The following is a 19,928-nucleotide window of genomic DNA, read 5'->3' on the forward strand; positions in this document are numbered from 1 at the left end:
CCAGGACTTTGCATCTGCCGCCCGGGCAGAGAGAGGGAAAACATGGAGATTGTCTAGCAAAATGCTGAAGCATTGGCACACGAGCAAGGTCTGTGCCCCAGGCGGCAGCACCAGGGCTTGGAAATAGACTTCATGAAAAACGGTCACCTCTCCAGCCCGTTAAAGGCAGAACTCCCCAGTTATTCAGCACTGAGAGGGGAAGGCCCCATAGAATGGTGCAGTCCACAGCGGAGCACACCCTGGGAACCGGTTCTCCACGCTGGACCCCAGGCTTCCCCTGGAGGTACTGAATGAGAATCTGGATTTTAACCTAATCCCCCCAGCAGTGTGTAAACAATCCTAACTATATAAGCATTAGACTGCATTGGATACCATTGAGATGGGTTCACCTTATCATTTATAATGCCACACTATCTAGAAACAATCTATATCTGGAGAGCTGGTTAATACAGTATAGTAATCCATGTGGTGGGATATTATTCCCATAGTAAGTAGCTGGTTAATATTTATTCCCACAGTAAAAAAAAAAAAAAAAAAAATGACATGACTTTTAGAAACAGGTAAACAGCAATCTGAGCTACAGTGTTAAGGACAAAAAAAAAATAGTCATTCCTAAAACCAAAATTTGTTGTAGAACAACCAAATAATTAAAAATGAAATTGAACTCATACAAAAGAAAATATGCAGGTATATTTTTATAATCTTAAATATAAACTCTTGCATAAGTGTGGGCAAACCCATATTTATAACAGAAAAGACTATTATGCTCAGACCATGTATATAAAAGCCTCACCTTCTGCCTGGCAAAAGTTACTAGTGAAGAAGTGAAAGTGGACTAAAGAGCGAGCCCGTACAGCTGTTATCAACACTCATGAAGAGCTGAGTTCAGATCACATATGACAAGCTGGATGTTCAGAGTATGCCTGAAATCCCAGCTTCCTGTAGGGCAGAGATAATCTGTAGGGATTGCTGGCTTCCAGCCTGGCCCCCCCCCAAAAAAAAAATGAGCCCTAGGTTCAGAGAGAGACTCTGCCTCAAAGGAATAGACAAAGAATGACAGAAGAGGACAGCTGATGCTTTTGTCTGGCCTCTACATATGTGTGTGTAAGCACGCACACACATGTCCTTATGTTCATACAGGCACATTCACACACAGATAACATACATGAATGCATAAAATAAAAACACAAATGAAAGATTAAAAAGTATATATGCAACAGTATAGAAAGAAGTATGTTAATAAATAAAACTTTCCTGCAAATAATTAAGAATATACCAACAAAGAAGTAGAAAGCATAAACCATAGAAAAGGAAATGAAAATAAAGGATTGTAAACATCTAGAAAGAACCCCCACTCACACAGAATGCAGGTTTGCTCCGTGCTGAGACAGACAGTCATTAGGATGGCAAAGGTTTAAGTTCATCCTGTTGAGAAGGAACCAGCCGTTCTCGTTTAAAGGCACTCCTGTGGAGCATTGAGATTACCTGACTTACCTTTGATCACAGCTGTTCTTATAGATCTGCATGTGTACATGGATGGATAGCGAGAATATTATTTCAACACTAATTACAAATAATGAAAAACTGACTGTTCATGAATATTGATTTGGTTAAATTCATTTTCCACAAAGGCACAAAGAAATTGGTCAAATACTATGAAACCATAAAAAAAAAAAGACAATGCTATAGGGACTTGTATTACATACTTTGCTCACTACTAAATACTTGACAGGAAGGGACTAAGGGAAGAGGTCCTCATTGGCTCACTGTTTCATGGTAGGGCTCATCTGTGCTCATCTGTATTTTCTCATGCTGGACTCCTGCCCCACGGGAAGGTGCAGGGTCTTTCTTTCTCAGTCACACACCTCTGGAAAGACCCTCACATCTCTGGTGTGTCCCCTAGATGGTTCCACATCAGGCCAAGTTGACAATGAGGGTGAACCATCAGGAGCTCAGGTTCTGTCAACTGGACACCAGCCACACACAGCACTTTCTAAACCTAACATTCATTCCACGTTGGTCTGCAGCTTTAACTGGGTTCACAGTCCATTCTCTGCCAAGCTGAACTTATTTTTAAATTTTATTTTTCTATTCTACTTTCTTCCCTGCTGTAAATCTGGAAAAATGCACAGCCTGTATAAAATGCTGTCTTGAAATTCTTTCCTTCAAAACTCCTCTTTCACATTTTTGAGACACAGGAAGAATACTGCCAGAGACCTTGCAAGAATGTAGCGTGAATGGTGGGGAAGGCAGGCATCAGGAGTGTGGGGCTGCTGGCTCTTGAGGGAAGAAGCAGAGAAGAGGCAAAGCTGGTACTCACCTGGCTTTCCCCTTTTAAATATTATTTTTTTAAAATATATATATTTATGAGCTAGATGTGGTGATATGTGCCTTTAATCCTAGCGCTCAGGAGGCAGAGGCAGGAGGAGCTCTGAGTCCAACCTGGTCTGGAGAGAGTTCCAGCTCAGTTAGGCTGTCTGCTGAGATGCTGTGCAATAAACAAATAAATAAATAAATAAATGCTTTTCTTTTAGCTTCGTTTTATATATATGTGTGGGTGCTCCCATGTATGTATGTGCACCGCATGTATGACTGTTGCCTTTGGAAACCAAAAGTGGGTATCAGATGCCCTGGAATGGAGTCACAGGTGGATGTGAGCTGCCTGATGTGGTGCTTGGCATTGAACCATGAGGACCTCCGTGTGAGCAGCAAAGGCTCTGAACTGCTGAGTCACCCCTCCAGCTCGTCCTTTTCCACTCTTTATTTAGTCCGAGGTCCCTGCCTACTGCCTTGCTGTTTCCCAGCTAACTGGCCCAAGCCTCTTGTCTCTGCCTCTCATCTCCTCACAAGAGCACTGGAACCACAGGCGCAGGGCACTGCACCCAGCTTGGCATGGGACCCAGGCTCTTATGTTTCCACGGCAAGCCCTTGATCCACAGAGCCACCTCCCCAGCAGCTTGAGGAGTTTATGAATCCAACCAAGTTGACAATTGAGATTAACCACCCAAAGACTGAAAGGAGATGGCCACTTATTTGTATATTTTAATTGGGGAAAAAAAAAAACAGTATCCAAAACATTATATGTAGTATGTTGCCATTTGAGGGAAAATACAAGCTTTTGATTCTTAGGAACCTGTGCAATGAGAAGAATCAAAGGTCAATGTCTTTTGTAAAACTTGTTCTTTAAACTGTGCTTCTTTAACTTTAAATGAAATCATTATGCTTTATATATGTGTGTGTTGTGTCGATGTATGCATGTTTGCATGTGTAAGGGCACACATATGTGTGTTTGTTGGGGGCCTGCCTTGCTTACTGAGGCAGTATCTCTCACTGAACCTGGAGCTCGTGATTCCGGTAGTCTAGGTGTTGGCTAGACAGGGATCCTGTCTGTATCCTCCAGGTGTTAGTACAGAATGCCATCATGTCTGCCTAACTCTGGCATAGGTTCTAGGAATGTGAGCCCTGGTCCACATTTGCATGAGCCATCTCCATAGCCCAATTTTAGTTAATTTTTTTGTTCCCAGAAAGGAAGCACTCCAGTTACCACAGCCACTCCATGGCAAACAGAATGGAGCATTTTTGGGTGTGTGCTGCTTTCATTTTTCTTGTCCTGACAATCAAATGCTTTCTTATTTTCAAGGCACATTCCAGCCTCTGCCTCTTTCCCTTCAGCCCATGGAGTGCGCGCACACACACACACACACACGCAGTGCAGCATGCGGGATCTGGGACTTACTGTTGCTCTTGCTGCTCAGCTGCTTTTCTACGCCTGCCCCATTCTTCTGGAAGTCGGACAGAATGCTCTTGCTGCTCAGCTGCTTTTCTACGCCTGCCCCATTCTTCTGGAAGTCGGACAGAAGAATGCTGCCGAAAGTCATGCCAACCCCTGAAACACCCCAATCATGCCCCAGGGTCCATAATTGCACCCTGACTGAGCTGCTTAGCAGAACATTGCAGGATACATGGGTCTTCAGCTGCATTGGTGGCACCGGAAGGTGGGGGTGGGGCTTCACTCACGTCCACACTCTCCCCTTCTCCCTTAAAGCAAGGTGGGCACCCCAGAACAATGTCTCCTCTTCTCGGGTGATGGCTGTCATCAACATGGAGAAGGGGTAGCGTTGTCTTATTAGACAGCTGGCTGTGCCACACTCATTCAGGGTGACTCACTCTCTCGACTGCAAGGACAGGGTTCTCTGCTGCTGTGGAAATGACCCATCAGCCAGCAGGGTGGCAGGTAGCCGACCTTGTGTTATGTGCTTGGGGTCAGGGCAGCAGCAGCCCTCTAGAAAGCCCTGTAGGCTGTAAGCAGTCCCACCCTTCTTCCCTGTCTCCAGGACGAACAACTGGAGCCCGTGTTTGCTTTTTGTGAATTTATAAGCTTGGAGGAGTTTTCACTAAGTACTTATGAGGTGCCTGCTCTGTATTGGACACTGGTGGGTAGTCGGGTTCAAAAACACAAACAAAGCATAGATTCTGCTCTCAAGGAGTTTATGGTCTTTGGGGAAAAACAGTCATGTGAACAAAATCAATACAATGTTGTTAGCACAGTGACAAGGAGCTGGCCAGGTGTTAAGAGAAAGCAGGGGAGATTTATGCTGGTCACTGCGCCCTGAGAGGTGAAGACTAGCTCGCTCACCACCCACACTCCTCCTTCTCCCTCACTTCCTCAGCAGAGGCACTGTCTAAGGTTAGGGAAAAGAAGACTGGTTTGGCTAAAGGAGCAACTAGAAAGAGGTTAGATCCTGGAGAAAAAAATGTGTGGGTGCAGACTGCTGGGAATGGAAGTGGCTTAGGAACCGGAGGGGTTGAAGTGGGAGTTCTCAGGTGGCTAAATCCTGCCCTGTGGGGGGTCAGCTCAAAGGTCCTCTTTCCACTAAAGGAGTATTCTCCTCCCCAGAATGGGTTGGGCATGGTCCTCATTGGCCAGGTCAGGTTTGGCCACTGATGATGCCCTCAGGAAAAGGCCCACAGGGCAGGAGCGCTTCACTCCAGGCCCAGGCCTGACCACGGGGTTGAAAGCCTCCTGTGTCAGGACTTTGCTCAGCACTCTTTACCCTGCCCTCAGACCTATGAAAGGCATATCAAAGGGTGTTAGCAGAAACACCAGTGAAGATGCTTGCTGGCCGGAAGGGAAGAAATGGACTCAGAAGTGTGTGAACCTTTGTCATATTGTTGTAAATCTAAGATCTTTTAATTCTTTCTTTTTGTTTATTTTTGAGGCAGGGTCCTACTATATAATTTCAGTTTAGCTGGGGCTGGCCTCAAAGCTTATGACCCACCTTTGCCAGTCTCTGCCTCCTGGCTGCTAGGATTACAGCTGTGCACCATGGTTGGCCTGATACTTGCATTCCTTGCTGTGGAGGCTAGGTGTTAGGGATGTGGTCGAACCACCCTATGGGGGCTTTGGCGAAGGGGGAGGCAGAGGCACTCATCCTGGTGTCACCTCTGAGAGCCATCTAAGAGCTTGTGATGTCCACCTCCTGAGGACTCAACTTCCAGACAGTAGGTAGGTAAGTGGGCTGAGGAAGCCTTTCTGTCCTCTGGTTGGTGAGCACTGGGCAGAGCTGGGTCCGAGCTTTTGAAGAGCTTCAAATGCTGATAGATTGATTGTCAGAGTATATGGTGGCAGCTGCCAGCCAAGCCTCTCTCAAATGGCAACACTCAGCTGCTGCAGTGAAGGACAGGCTTCCAGAACACTCCAAGAGGCTAAGAGCCCCCTCTCTGCTTGCACACACTGCTCTCCTGGCCAGGACCCCTCCTCACGTAAAATGCTTCTTGTGCAAAGAGTGCCTGCCTGAAGCCCCAGGATTCCTATAAGCCACTGCATTAGTTGCATGTCATAAATATTTATGCCCTGCTAATGTGTGTTGAGTGTGTGCCCGAGCATTGGGCAGGGCTGCCGAGGGACAGAGGAAGCCAGCTCTCAGGCAGCAAGAGGCAGGATTACAGCATCCTGTGTACTGTCTGGACTCCAGGATGTGGACACTCAGCTTCAGATCTAGGTGGCCCAACGGCTGGTGACGAGTACCTGGACCACAGTGAAGCAGGAATTCTGGACAAATGGGGAGGGGGCAGGCAGCTGCATAAGCCAACTCCCAAAGCCTAGTTCTGTGAATGGGGGGAAGGGCTAGAAACAGCAGCATGGCTTACAGCCGCCTAACACAAAGGCCCAGGACTCAAACCTGTGTGTGCAGCTCCAAGAAAGTGTGTTCATAGCTGCATAGCTGAAGCAGAAAAAGCTGACAGTCAGCTGTCACATGGGAGCCACTAGCAAACTTTTCTCCACCACACACAGGAGAGATTTACCTGTTTGTGGCTCCACAGCCACAGACAAGTGAGCTGGAATTCAGACTCAAGTTCTTGGCTCCCAGATTTGTGCTCTTCCCCTGACAAGCTGCCTGCCCCGCGAACGCCACACATCACAGACTTTGACAAAGCTTCAGGTCCTGCCTTCAAGGCCTGCTTCTCAGTCTAGATACCTGAGTGCTTTGAAGATGGTGTGGGGACACTGCAACCCATGTGTGCAGGAAGGAGTTTCAGAGGATCTGGCACCCTGACTGGGAACCAGAGGCTCATATGGAGGTGTCTCTGTCAATGGCTGGAGCCCCAGGGCAAAGGTCACTTACTATGTGATAGCCCCTCTAGGATTGTTCTTCTAAGTGTCCCACCTATATCTGGTGTTCTCAGCCTCCTCCACCTCTTGACAAGGTCTTGCTATATAGCTTAAGCTAGCCTAAAACTCAAGACCACAGGCCTCACTGAGCAGTTTTGAGGTGAGGAAATGGTCTGTGTGTAGGTACACTGTGCTGTGCCCAGGTAGAATCAGCAAATGCTGGCTTGCTCACTGCCTGCAGGGTCACTGCTGGCTGTGGGTAGCTCAGCTACGTGCTCATCCTTCCATGTCTGCCAGCTGTCTTAAGTGTGATCATTAGAGGGCTGGAGAGATTGCTAGGAGCTTCAGAGCATAAGCTGCTCTTCCAGAGGACCTGGATTTGATTCCCAGCACCTCCCCACCTACCTATAATTCTGGTTCCAGGGAACTCATTGCCCTCTTCTGGCCTTCATGGGCATTGCACTTATGTGGTACACAAACATACATGCAGGCTCCCAGGCCTTAGCACAACTGACGCCATGATGGCAATACCATTCAGGTTTAAGTACCCAGTGCATAGGCAACATCACCTGCCAAAACAATAACAAAGACCTAATCATCCCAAGTCCATAGTTCTGGGAGAGTCCCTAAATGTACTAAATGTACTAACCTCACTTTTGTTTTCTGCAGTTCTGCTTCTGGCTAACTGTTCTTGTGAACCGAAGTGTGTCAACCTAGGATGTAGTTTTCATGCTTAAAAGCCCACCTTGAGAAAGGCTCAGAATTGTACTCAGGTCTCAAACACCCATTGGAGTCACCGGTGGATAAGAAAGACTTTCTATTGACTTGAACTCATGTCTGACCTCACAACAATACTCATAAAATAAAAGTAAATAAATGTATTTTAAAAAAATGTAACCACTAGCTCCAGACTGGAAGAGTCATCAGAGCACAGAATGTGCTGTGAATCTGCGAACGCAGGATGTAGCCTGAAGCATGGGGACACTCATTTGCCACAGGCAGTCTGTGCCTGCTGGTGCATCCAGAGATCTATGTGCATATGTTTGCATAAGAGGATGCTTGGTTGGCCAGCAGGCACCAGTGGGCCTTACTGGGTATGTGAGATACCCACACAAACACTTCAGGCATGGCGCTGGGGCAGGCGCACTGTTTTCTGACCAAGTAGCAATAAAAGTGCCACAGTACCAGCGGGATGACAAAGAGGACGGTGGTCAGGCACCCTTGCTTCATTTACCAATGTAGCTCAACCACCAGAAACAGAGTCTAAGCCCATAGTAGGTATTCAGCGAACAGTTGATAAAGAGACAAGTGCATGAGTATTTACTTGCCTAGACCAAGCCTTGGTTAGATATTATAGTTAAACATAATTTCTAAGTGTATCTACAAGGAAATTTCCAGGAGAGGTTAGCAGTCTGGTGATGGACAGAGTACAGCAGACAGCCCTCGGTGGGGGGATTGTCATTCTGTAGAGGAAGGCCTGAATGCTATAAAGATGTAGAGGAAGGTTGAGTTCAAAGCCTGCCTAGCTGCTGATCTGGGATATTTCCTCAAAAATCCACATAGAAAACTACCTGTCAAGGGAAAGGCTACCGGGATACAAGGTCTTTGAGAGTTGATTAGGTCACGGGCTCTGACCCCAGCATAGGGTCAATGCATCATCTTGGGACTCGGTTATGGTGGGAGCAGGTCCCTGATGGAAGGGCTGAGTTTCACCCTGAGCTTCTGCTTTGTCTCACACATGTTCTCCTTCCCGTATGAAGACAGGAGAAGCCCTTGTTAGATACCAGCACCACGCAGGCCTCCCAGCTTCCAAACAAACCTACTGTTTGTAAACTGCCAGTTCTGTGGTCAGCAGCTCATCGTTCATCATCTCCCATCTTACCTGGGAATTCCTGGATCTCAGGCCTTCATCCTGGAGTTGCCTCGATCGCCTTTCTGGCTCTTAGGCTGTCAGACCACCCAGGCTTTCTCCTGGGTTCCCAGCTTGCCTGCGGCAGACAGGAGGACCTCTTGCTTTCCACAGCAGTACACATTAGTAGTCCTCACCTAGCCATGCGTCTCCCCTCTCCCCATGACAGATGCTTGAGCCCAGTCTTGCCCGTTACAGCCAATGTCTGCTTCTTGAGCATTCGGTAGATCCCTCAACTTTAAACCCAATCAGGGTGTAAGTAGCGCACACAAATACAGCCATTCTCTAGCACTGGTGGGAAGGAGCATTTAGGGAAGTTTCACAACAGGAAGCTGTTTGTAATATGGATCAGAGGGACATACTTATTCCCTGCCTTGTACTAAAATGTATTTAAGGCAGCTTAAATTAAAACAAGGGAAATGAAGCAAAGGGAAAAATAAGAGTGGGGATTTTGAGCAGAAGCCCAAATGCTACATGTGTGTGGTGCAGCATGCTATGTTTGCTGAAGATGAGCTACAGACTTGGCTTTCTAGGCTCCTTGGTATCCAACTCAGAAAGGGACACAAGCCCAGCAGGAACGCTGCAGGAGCTTTAATCCTTGAGGCTCAGCTGTCCTGAGCACATGCTGAAGGCAGCATGTGGCTAGGAAAACCTTTTACTGTGACTACATGAATTTGGGGTCTAACTTTGACTCCTTCTTGGAAAGGTCTGGTTGCAACGTCCAGTTCATGCTTAGAATTATTTTAGAAAGTGGCATCCTAGGAGCAAAGTTGTGTGTGTGTGTGTGTGTGAGTGTGTGTGAGACACATCTGTTGTTTGTTTGTTTGTTTTGAGGTTTATTTTTATTTATATGCATGTGTGTATCTGTGTCTGCTACATGTGTGCTGATGCCCAGGGATGCCAAATGGGTGCGTCACCAGGAGCTAGCGTTGCAAGTGGCTGTGACCTTCCTGACGTGAGTGCTGTGCTCCTAACTGCACAGCCATTTCTCTGGTCCTCATACCTGGCTTTTACATGGGTGCTAGGGACCCAAATTCAGGCCCTCATGCATTCACTGAGAGCATCTTACATATCCAGCTGGCTTTCCAACTCCTTTCTGAGTTTTGACAATTCTTTATTGAAATATTCTTTACCTTGATTCTAAAACTTTGGGAGCATCCCCTAAGTGCCAGACTCTCCTTGGCATGGTTCCAGCCCTGAGAGGAGAGATACAAATTCAATATGCAGGTTGTTGACACAAGCCATCACCCACAATGTACTACTGGCTTGTGTCTTGTTTCCAAAGTGGACTAGGGTGCAGTGCTCTTCCATGGCTCTCTCATCATGCAAGACGGCATCACCATCTCTTCCCCAAACTCAGGGTGGGCACAAGAACCAGGGGGAGAGGAGGCCAGAGAAATCAGCCTCTTCTCAGCATGGAACCAGATGAGACAGAGGCTGGCGCAGGGGCAGAGACCTTCGACTGTGTCAAATTATTATCTTATCACTTCAGTCTTAGGTCTCCACCACACCACACCAGTAAGAATTGAAAGGAAAAGTGTTGGCTCAGGACCCCCAAGACCAAGTTTTCAGCATGCATTTGAGAACTGTTTGGAACTAAAAGAGATGTATTTGCCCCAGAAGGACAGAGGGCAGGGAATAAGAGACAAAGACAGGAGATAGAGAAAGAGGGAGAAGGGAAAGGGAACAAAGGAGAGGGGAGAAAAAGGGACAAGGGAGAAGGGTAAGGGGTATTTGTCCTAGAGGAAAGAGGGACACAGAACTGTCTCTGGTAGAGAGGAGACAGACACCACACATAGGAAAATGGCAGTTTATAAAGGTACAGGGGAAACCCCTGTGTTAGGATGAGGTGTTTAATTTTGATTGTGCATGTTAATTAGGTGAGCCAATGGGGGATTTTGATTGCTGGACATCAATACTTTGATAGCTTGACATTGGTAATCAGCTTCAGGAGGAGAAAGTGGCCAAATAAGGGGAGAGACTTTGGTGGCTACCTTTAGGATGTAAGCTAATGGTTTTTAGAAAGGCAGAGGGAATCAGAGAGAAGGACCAGGCCTGCCAGAACCATGCTCACCACGCTCAGCCTGGCCAGGGTCCCTTCAAGTATGATCAACCCATTTAACTGATGGGGAAACTGGGCAGTTTCTTAGTCCAAAGGGGTCCCCACATCCTGCCTTGCCCTTGGTCCTGGGCTGCTTGGGCCAGGGGACCCCAGTGGCTGGCTCTTTTTCCTCATCCCCATCTGCAGCAGACCTCCCAGAAGTCTGAGTATGGGCTGAGAAATCCAGTCCTGTCCCATCCTGGGCAGAGTGTGTGGATTCAGGGGAGAAAACAGAATTTGTGCAAGTTAATAAGACAATTTAATACTTTTCTCCCTCCTCCCCACCAGCCTTGATCTTAAACAAGCTAGTGAGTGCTTACAGTCTGCCTCTAAGTAATTTAGAGAAGGCATTTGGAATTCCCATCTGCCCTTCTCCCCAACCAGCCATGTTTCTTGTCACCAGCTAACAGCATTTAAAATATTTACAGCCCCTTCTCTGCCCTGGGGGGCGTATCAGAATAAATCATTGTTACCACCAATAAATCAAAAATTAATCTCTAAAGAGCTCGATGCCTGTCTTACCCTTCAAATAACAAGTAGCAGACTCTATCCAAGGGACGTGATATCAACTCAGTGTTTCCCTCACATCTTCTGGGAGTACAGGCAGAGGGAGCAGGAGCGCCACACTGCCCCCTGGTGGAACTGGTCCTGCGCCGATGCTGCCCCGCCTGGCGTTCAAACCCTGCCCTAATGACCATTACCCTCTGTCAGAAGCACCCTTTTGTCCTGGGGGGGGGGATATCTCCTCTTTTTTATTTCATGTCTTTTCTTTTCCTCCATTTAAACATCCTTTCATCTCCCCCTTCTTTTCTTCCCCTCCAGTCTCTTTCCTTAAATTCTACTAATAATGTCTTTCCTCTCCCGTTCCTTTAAAAGTCTCCTCCCCACCTTGCCCCCTGCCACCTCTACCCCTACTTCCTCCTTTCCTTCTCTCCTGCCCTGTAAATCAAGACAGGAGTTAAAGATCCAACCAGTGAGTGGCTGTTGGACCCATGCCCTCAGCAGCTGAGGATACCTGCTCAACGCTGAGCCACCCACATTCCATTGTGGAGGCAGGAGAGCCTCATAGACAGCCAGCTAATGGTCCCGGGTGGACGGGCAGTGCGAGGTCTAAATGCTTAGGCTTGCTGGTGCTCAGCTAAATAACCCCACAACCTTGTTCTTGCAGGTAACCCTAATTAAATGCAGGCATCCAAAATCAATCAAACAAACAAAACAATGAAAATAGGGGGCTCTATGGGGGTTCAGTGGGAGGGGAGGAGGGATAATATAAGCGGGGGGATGGGAAGGAATATGAGCGAAGTATGTATGAATGAAATTGCAAAAGAATAACATTTTAAAGGGTATTTAAGGCAGAACTCAGTTGATCACTCAAACATGTGCTATGTGCTGAGTGCCCTGTCATGTAACTAGTGACATCACCACCATTTACTTACAAGGAAACTTGAGTGTTGTGGTTTGAGTGTTGCATGCCCTGTGGGCCCATGTGTTAGTCAGAACACTTGGTCTCTGGCTGGTGGCAGTGTCTGGGAAGGTTGTGGAACTTTTAGGACAGTGGGTCTCAACCTTCCTAATGCTGTGACCCTTTAATACAGTTCCTCATGTTGTGGTGACCCCCAACCATAAAATTATCACATTGCTGCTTCCTAACTGTAACTTTGATACTGTTATGAATCGTAATGTAAAAACTTTAATGTAAGTCACCTTACGTGTGACCCAAGGGGTTGTGGACCACAGGTTGAAAACCACTGCTTTAGGCATTGGAACCTCACTGAGGAAGTGGGTCACTTCCTGTTTCCCCTCTGATGCTGACTGGGAGACCCAACCTACTGCAGTGCCCTCCCTGTGTAGAACTGTCTCTCTTCAGTCCCAGAGCCGAAGTGAACCTGTCATCTTTTTAAGTTGCTTATTGTCGGGCATTTGATCACATTGATAAGAAGAGCAATATTCTGAGGCCCAGAAAATCAGTAAAGTGTGTGGACTGTGGATACCAGCACTCTTGCAGAAGTAATATGAGGTGAATTTAGAGCCACTGAAAATTTAAAAGCCTTTTGCAGTGCTAAGGATGGAAAGCTGGGCCTCAGAAGGGCTCTACCCCCAACCACCAGCTGTAAGCTCAGTCTTCCTGAAGTGCCACCCCGTTCTCTGTGGTGTTTTGAGACAGGATTCACTACATAGACCTGGTTTGCCTCCGACTCACTGGGCAGGCTGGGCTGTCTTAAACCCACGGCAATCCTCCTGTCTCTACCACACCAGTGCTGGCATCACAGGTGCGAGTCACCACGCTTGCCTCACTGAGGTTTGTCAATCAGGAAAGTAACACTTTTAAAACCTGTGTTTGGACATATTTACATACAGAAAATATGTGGGGGGCCAGAAAGATGGCTTAGCTGTTGAGAGCACTGGCTATGCTTCCAGAGGTCTTGAGTTCAATTCCCAGAAACCACATGGTGGCTCACAACCATCTGTAATGGAATCTGATTCCCTCTTCTCATGTGCATGAAAACAGAGCATTCATATACATAAAATAAATACATAAGTCTTTTAAAAAAGAAAGAAAATAAATTAGGTGGAAATTCTTGTCACTTGTTAATTCTGGGAAGTAGATACACAGATACAGAAGCAGAGAAAGCAGGTAAGAACCCAAGGTGGGTATAACCTTCCGGCACCCTTGTCTAGTGACCAGCTCCCAGCACCTAGACCTTATGTATTAATTGCAGATGGCTTTCTCTGTATATGAACTAGTTCATAATTTCACCTTTTCTTTAAAGTAAGAGAGATTCTCATTCTTGGGGTTATCTGGAGAATAGGGAGCCTTGACGGTCTGGGAAAGAATCTGTCATGGAAATTCCCACAGGGCAGGGTGACATAACTAAAGGCCATGGCAGTGGAGACAAAAGACTTTGGGCACATGGGCTTCCTTCAAAGGGTGGCTTCACACATACTAGGGTATATTTCAAAAATTCCACACACTCAACAGATTTGATAAGAAGAGATTTATTTGGGGGCAGAAAAAGAGACAGAGAGAGACAGGGGGAGAGCATAGGAGACGAGAAAGAGGAGCATGATGCACCCCCCCCCAGAGAACATAGAAGATATCAGGGAAAGGGAGCGAAACTGAGGCAGAGAGAGTGAGTGGGAGCAAGGTTGGGGTTATAGATGGAGAGAGAGCAGAGGGAGTGGCAGACGGGCAGACGGGTTATACCGTAAACACCTGTGTCAGGGGGTGACACAGGATGTGGTCAGGACCCTAACCCCTGAGGGCAGCAGGCCAGTTGAGCTGCCTGCACAACATAACAACACCTGTAGCGACAGACCTTGGCAGCCTTCGGGGAGAAGGATAACACTGGATGCTTTGGGCTTAGGCAGAATTGGATGGCAGTGGTGAGGCAGGGTTGCTAGACAGAAGAAGGAGCTGCCTTCAGCTGTGAGTCCCATGGCTGTTGGCCATCTGTATTTACAGCCAAATTGAAGGACAGACAGGGAGACCATTTTGAAAGAGTGTGGTGTGAGAAGAAACTTAAGGAGGGGCCCAGGTGGAGCTGAGAAGACACAGAGACTCTTAATTTCAGGGTCATGGGTGTGAGCTCCATTTTGAGTGCCAAATGTTTTAAACAAAATCTCAGTCATTCAATTTTACCAAAGAAGACATAGGAGCCAGCTGCTGGGATGAAAGCCTGCTAGCTCAGAGAGACAGAGAAATCACCTGGCTGACCTTCTTCAGCCAACATCCCAGAAGGAAAAGGAATCCTCCTTCTCCACACCATCTCAAAAAACCCTTCAACAGAATGTTCCTCCATTCTACTTCCTTTGTGTCTATCAGTCTTCCTGACTTCCTCTCACTCCCTGTCACTTGATTGCTTGCTCCACCTCTTTAACCTATGACTGACTTTATTTAATCCTGTTTGCAATATTCAAATAGAAAGCTCTTGGATTAAAGGTGTGTGCTAGGGCTGAGCCACACCACAACTAGAAACAGGTTTTCCTATTAAACAACACAATTTTGGATTCACAGTGTGATCAAATACCCTGCAACACTGGGCAGTGACTAGGACCAGCCCACAGTCAGAGGGCTAGAAAGGCAGGAATTTATGTTCTCATAGAAGCCCAAGAGGAAATAAGCTGCAGCTGTGGGAAGTGGAGGGACAATATGTGCAGCATCTCTTCCTCCTGGGTCCCCCTTTTCTATACCTGACTGCTGTATCCTTCTTATCCCCAAATTTCTCAATGTACCTCACATGTTGCCAAATATAAAAAGAAGCTGTGTTAGTACCATTCTCTATGACAAACACCTTAAAGTGGGGAGGAAAGCTTCCGTTTGGCTTATGGTTTCAGAAGTCACCAATGCATCATGGGAGTAGTGGAGGGGTAGGGGGGCATTGGCTGAAGGGGTGGCTCAGTCTGTGGCAGCCAGAACCTGGGAGAACACATACATGGTGGTTTGCCAGGAAGCAGAGGAAGCAGGTGAGAACCCAAGACAAGTAGAATCTTCATGCACCCACCTCCAGTGACCTGCTTCCATCACCTAGGTGTCATTGCCTATGGTTCCATAGCTTTCAAAAGTGCAGCACAGGGTCAGGAAGATGGCTTGGTGGGTAAAAGTGCTTGCAGCCAAGCCTAATGACCTGAGTTTGATTCCCCAGAACACCTATAAAGGAAGGAGACATAACTGCCTACAATTTGTCTTCTGATCTTCACACAAGTGTGCCATGTCACACACACAGACTGGAGAAGGAAGAGGGAGAGAGAATGCCACACACCAGAGGAGCCGGGGTCAAGCTTTCCAAACAGGCTCTGAGGGACACCAGTGTCAAACCATAACAGGAACTGACACAGAAAATTGGCAGGACACATCATGAGGCAGAGGGAGTCCCGGGCTGGGCTGGAGCACAGGAATCCAGCCAGGCATGTAATGCCAGTGTCTCATGGCTGTGTCTTAGCCTGATTTCTCCGTGAGCCTCAAAGAATGTGGGACTGAACTGTCTTCTTGTTTCCCTTTTCTCTGTTCTCAAATCTGCGACGTGAGTAGACTGTCTACGCACCACCCAGTGATGAGGCTCTTTCTTAACCTGTCATTATCTCTGTGTAACTACCTGAATTTAGAGAATTTATATTTGTCATGAATATAAAATAACACATGCTCATTGTAGCAAATCTGGAAAAGGCAGACATGTTCAAAGAAAATTAAATTCACCCAGAATTTTACCACCCACAGATAACCGCCATTATTAACAGCTTAATATATTTTACTCCATTTTCTTTGCTCTACATATATGTATAATTTATAAACTTTCTACAGATCTACAATAATCTGGATGTATTTGCATAGAGTAGGTTATGCTACAAGAATCACAATGACCCCAAGTTTTTCATGGTTTAACTTGCCTGTTCATTTATTGTTTCCATAACAATGTGGGACAGGTGTTTGGGGTGCAGGGTAGCCTGCTCTACAGCATCACTCAGGAGCCCAATTCCTTCCATCTCCTGGCTCCATCCTTTTTTGGGACTTTCCTGTGGTCTCTAGCCAGTTATCAAAAAGGGAAATAGTACAGAGGAGGCATGCTCACTTTCTGAGTAGCCTTTGCCTTGAAAGGGTACACATCACTTCTGCTCATGTTCCATTGGGATAACCTGGCCCCCTGTTCCCACTTCACAACAAGGGTGGCTGGAAAATGCAGTCCAGCCATATAGTTGGCTGTGATGCCCTTTCTGTTGGATTTGCAGATGTGTATGCACTTGTATACCACGAAGGCAGTGCTGCTTTTCAGTGCTGGGTGCTTCCCACAAGCTCCTTCAGCTGCCCCCTCCTGAGCTAAAGTGAATCCTAACCCAACTTCACTTGGCTTATACATTCTGTTCCATTTTCAAGTACTTTCCCCAGTGTGAGGCTCTCTTTCAGCTGTCTAGGGGCTACCCTCCTGTGCTCTTTTTCATCACATGTGTTGACAGATGGCTTTCTAACTCACCAACCAGACCACAAGCTTCTTTTTAATAACATCTATCTATCTATCTATCTATCTATCTATCTATCTATCCATCCATCCATCCATCCATCCATCCATCCATCCATCTACCTACCTACCTATCTATCTATTGTATGTGTGTGGGTACTTTGCCTGTGTGCCATATGTGTGTCTGGTATCTGAGGAGGCCGATAGGGGGTGGGTATCCTGGGAGTGGAGTTACCGATGGTTAAAAAAGTAAGTGGGTCAGTGGAGAAGCTGAAGGTTTCAGAGAAAGTCATACATCTCAGAGCAGAGGCCAGGGGTAGTCCCTGTCATCAGAATGGGTTCATTGGTAACTAATGTGGTGATTACTTAGACAATGATGAAAAGACGTGTTTGGGAAGCAAGACTCTGGAACACAAAGAGTGGAACACAAGGTCCAAGGGCTTCCTCAGTCCCTGCCATTCAACCGCACAGCCCTATCTCCATCCAACCTCACTCCCAGCTCTGCCTCTTTGAACCAACCATGTGGAAAGTTTTGGACACCTAGATGTCAGGACGGGGTTTTGCATCTGGGTCCATTACTCTCCCAGAAATGTCACCATGGAGTGGTGGGAGTGGATAAGAGAAAAAAAAATGAGGCTTTATATGTGTTACAGTAAATGAAGAATTTTGGATTTTTGTTGCTTGGCTGTACAAGTGGAAAGGGGCACGACAGGAAAGGGCTGTGAGTGCAATAAGGAAAATTTTGTCTTGTTTTTATTTGGTTAAGTTTTAAAAGGTACCAGAGAAACTTGAGCACATTGATATAGCCATCAAATGTTAAAATTTAAGAAGAGGTGTATTATACTATATCAAAAGAAAATTAAATATGCTCTTGGAACAAGGGAAGAAGAGGAAAGAGAATCACAGAAAGTGGCAGGCTAGCCAGAACTGCACAGCAAGACCCTGTCTCAAACAACAAAGCAAAAAAGGAAGAAAATAGAAACTATTAAAAAAATAAAAACGAATTTATGATATATACTGCGCATATTTACATATATCTTCATGTAATTGTATATTTAGATATATGTATATCATTAAGTATACCTTTATAAGCACTACTGCAACTCAATAATAAAACAAACAAAATATGGGCAAAAGATTTGGTCAGCCACAAAGGAAAAGAAGATTCAAACAAACAGTAAGTTCATGAAAAAATTCTCACACCTTTAGTAATGGGGAAAGAAGAATAAAACCACAGTAAGACACATTCAACGGCTATCAAAATCTATCACAATGACACACATTTAACAGCCATCAAAATCTATCTATCACAATGAGTCCCACTCAACAGCCATCAAAATCCATCCATCATAATGAGACACACCCAACTTCCATCAAAATCCATGTCACAATGAGACACACTCAACAGCCATCAGAACCCATCCATCACAATCAGATACACTCAACAGCCATCAGAATCCATCCATCACAACGAGATAGACTCAACATCTCTGGAAATCCATCCATCACAGTGAGACATACTTAACCTCTATCAAAATCCATTCATCACAATGAGACACACCCAACATCTCTTACAATCTATCTCTGACAAGACCCAACGTCTATCCAAATCCATCTATCATAGTGAGACACAATTAACCACAGCCAAAATCCATTCATTACATTCAGACACACTCAACACCCATCAAAATCCATTCACCAGAGCAAGACATACCCAACATCCATCAAAATCCACCCATCACAAGAGCCACACTCAGCATCCATCAAAATGGCAAAGAGTAAAAATACTGGCGACACCACGGTAGGGATTTGAAGCAACTAGAACTCTCATTGGTGTAAGAATAAAATGGTCCAGACACTTTGGAAAACAATTTTTGGCAATTTCCACAAAGTGAACATATGCTATTCATATAATCAAAAGTTGCAGTTAACTTGGGAATGAATACATGCAATGAAATGGAAACATGCCCACATAAAGATGTACACATATATTTGCAGCAATTTTATTTATTTCAAGTGCTTACCTTTGGTCTGATCTTGGGGGATCTGTTCAACCCAAATGTCCATCAGCAGGTGGGTGAATAAAAGAAATTGTAGCTATTTATACAGTAATGCATCACACTACAAGAGGAGAGGTGTTCTCCGAATAGTCATAATGCAAAGAACTTCAAAGACATGTTGGAGAAAGAAGCCAAACATGAAAGAGAAAATACCATATGATTGTACTTGTATAAATTCCAAGATAAACTAAATAAAAAGCATTAAGAAAAACAACAAACAAAGAAAATCTGCTGTGCCCAGCAGTAGCTTCTGGGACAGGACCAGATTCAAGGGGACTGGCTACCTGAGGCAGTTCCTAGTGAGGAACAGCAAAGTGTGCTGATGATGATCACACAGGGGCGTGCATTTCTCAAAACACACCTACTTGCCAAAATAATTGTATTTTATTGTATGTAAATTTATACTTCCACAAAGTTGATTATACATTTTTAAATATATAAGAAGAGAATAATGAAACTAAGTCCCAAATGTAAAATGGGATCAAAACTATAAGCCTAAGAGCTAACCTGAAATACAATACAATATATATTGCTCCACAGGGTGCTCGAGGAGAAAATATACCCAGAATAAGGCTAATACCTTGTGGAGCATAGAACAGGGAGAGTCTCATGGCAGCAAAGAATTCAGCTCATGGCTCACTGTGTCTGGTTCTGTGAGGGACCAGGCAGATATCAGATGGCCAAGGCTAATGACAGGGCTCTGGCCCAGCCCCAGCTTCTTTTCTGAGACCCCATCCCATCTGCCCAGAGATGTGATTGCAGTGAAATATCAGATTCCTCAACCAGCCAGGAATCAGAGAAGCACAGCAGCCTCTTGGCCACATATTATCATGCAGCAAGAACTGCAGGCTCTTCTGTTTTTTTCTTTCTTCTTTTTTATCCCCCTTGAGTTTTAAGGCAAAAGAGACAGCCCAGAGAAGTCTTACACATGTTATTTGGAAGTATTGTGACAGCCAAGAAATTGGGTTTGTGTCAGGAGAAACCACAGTGGCTGTTTCCTTTTTATTATTTTTAAAAAGCAATTTTGATCTTTCAAGCCCTGTGAGGAAAAAGTTTACTAAATATACCTCTGTGGGGGTGTGTGTTGATTCTAGCGTTTATCTTCTCTCTGATGTCAGGGACATCTTCCCTGTTCCTCGCCCTCTGCCCGCATCAGGCTTTCTTCCCCTGAGGCTCTGCTCCATGCTTTCGACTCTTTGGGTAAAGGCTTTGAGAAAAGGTGAAGCAGTGCCTCCTTTCACACAATTTGCCTGTGATTACAGAAGACAGAAATCTATCTGAGGCAAAGAAAGCA

Source organism: Meriones unguiculatus, chromosome 11 (genome assembly GCF_030254825.1).
Source record: "Meriones unguiculatus strain TT.TT164.6M chromosome 11, Bangor_MerUng_6.1, whole genome shotgun sequence".
NCBI classification, from domain to species: domain Eukaryota; kingdom Metazoa; phylum Chordata; class Mammalia; order Rodentia; family Muridae; genus Meriones; species Meriones unguiculatus.